We start from the raw sequence: 1,859 nt of genomic DNA, 5'->3' as shown, positions 1-1,859 counted from the left end.
GTTTCGGGTGTACAATATAGTGACTCAGCATTTGTGTACAATATCCTGTGCTCATTAGGACAAGTGCTCTCCTCAATCACCATCACCTTTTTCACCCACCCCCCATCCACTGTCCCCTCTGGTGACCGTCACTTTGTTCTCTATAGTTAAGAGTCTGGTTCCTGGTTTGATTCTCTCTTTTTCTCCCTGATGCTCATTTCTTTTGTTTCTTAAATTCCGCATAGGAGTGAAATCATATGGCATTTGTCTTTCTCTGACTGACTTATTTCATTTAGCATTATGTTCTTTACCTCCATTCATGTGGTTGCAAATAGCAAGATTTCACTCTTTTTTATGGCTCAGTAATATTTCAGTCTATATTTTATATGTATAATACACACACACACACACACACACACACACCACATTGTCTTTATCCATTCTTCAGTGGATGGACTTTGGGGCTGTTTTCATAATTTGGCTATTGTTGATAATGTTGCTATAAACATTGGAGTAGATGTATCCCTTTAAAGTAGTTGTTTTGTATTCTTTGGGTAAATACCAGTAGTGCAATTCCTGGATCATAGGGTAGATCTATTTTTAACTTTTTGAGGAAGATTCATACCATTTTCCACGGTGGCTGCACCCAGTTTGCATTCCCGCCAACAGTGCACGAGGGTTCCTTTTCCTCCCCATCCTTGCCAACACCTGTGGCTTCTTGTGTTGTTGCTTTTAGCCATTCTGACAGGTGTGAGGTGACACTTTTAATTGATGTCGCTCTTCAGAACATATTTTAATTGAGGAAAATCTCTGGTAGTTCAGAGTAAATTCTGCTAAGTGGAGAATATTCTAGTATTTTTGCATTAAAATGGTATGTATGCAAGCCTACATACTTTCTTAGGCATTATTATTTTTTTTTTTGCCTCTATCCATTTTAAATGAATGGTTTTACTGCAATTTTACCACCATTCCCACAATGGATCTGCCGTTCTTAGAAGAGACATTGGGAGCAGTGTCAGCACATAAGATTAGTTGCACTTTTGTCAGCAGCTCTTCAAGCTCCTTGACGTTGTGGACCAGGAACTTCTGGAAGCCACACCAGGACCAGCGTTGGGCATCAGGATCTGGCCCTTGAATCCCCTGCGCACCCTATCGTCAGTGCCCCTGGGTTTCTGCTGGTGACGCTTAATTTTGACGTATCTGTCTGACCGGTGCCGGATGAACTTCATGGTCCTCTTTTTATGATCTTGTGTTTCACCAGAGGTCTGAGGGCGTCCATGATGCTTTCAAGAAAGAGGCAGAGATAGTATCAAAGATCGTTGGAGGGGGCTTTCCTGCTCAGGGCTCGATCATTGTTGCGGTATCTTCTCATCACCAGCTGCTGAGCAAGCTGGGAATAGAATGAGAACCTCTGAAGGGCTCGCTTTCCCTCCAGTCTCTGAAGCTGGCACGATGCTAGCCACTCTCCAGACATGATCCAGGGAGGCCATCTTCTCCTGATTCCTCTGACTGTTCTGAGATGGTTCGGGTTGTGAAACGTCTCCCTTTCAACTCTGTTCTGGTAGAGAATGTGAATGTATCCAAAATAAAAATAAGAGCTCTATGGCAATATCGCTTCTACCTAGCTAGGCAATACACAACATAGCTGTAGATGTTCAACATAAAGTCCAGTCTATTGTTTGGACTCTTGTAATGCAATTGTCCCGTCTTCCTTTGCTTTCCTCAATCCAAAGTAACTGGATTGGTCTTCACTTTGCTTGCAGCTTTGTTTCCAATAATTCCATCTATCGAAACACAAAAGGCTACAGATCTCTAGCACTCCACTGTGGGATCGTTTTGGTTACAGATTGCCACCTGCTCTCGAACGCAATATCACCCAA

General features: G+C 42.7%; 1 non-coding gene and 1 pseudogene across 1 annotated transcript; both read right to left on the bottom strand.

Moving 5' to 3' along the window:
- Positions 1 to 927: 927 nt before the first annotated feature.
- Positions 928 to 1,258, bottom strand: LOC118517798 (annotated as a pseudogene).
- Positions 1,259 to 1,329: 71 nt separating this feature from the next.
- LOC115509517 lies at positions 1,330 to 1,467 on the bottom strand. Its single transcript, XR_003967404.1, has one exon. It is a non-coding gene; the product is annotated as a small nucleolar RNA SNORA7 (small nucleolar RNA).
- Positions 1,468 to 1,859: the final 392 nt, after the last annotated feature.

This window comes from Lynx canadensis, chromosome A2 (genome assembly GCF_007474595.2).
Source record: "Lynx canadensis isolate LIC74 chromosome A2, mLynCan4.pri.v2, whole genome shotgun sequence".
NCBI classification, from domain to species: domain Eukaryota; kingdom Metazoa; phylum Chordata; class Mammalia; order Carnivora; family Felidae; genus Lynx; species Lynx canadensis.
This window is presented reverse-complemented; position numbering and strand designations above follow the sequence as displayed.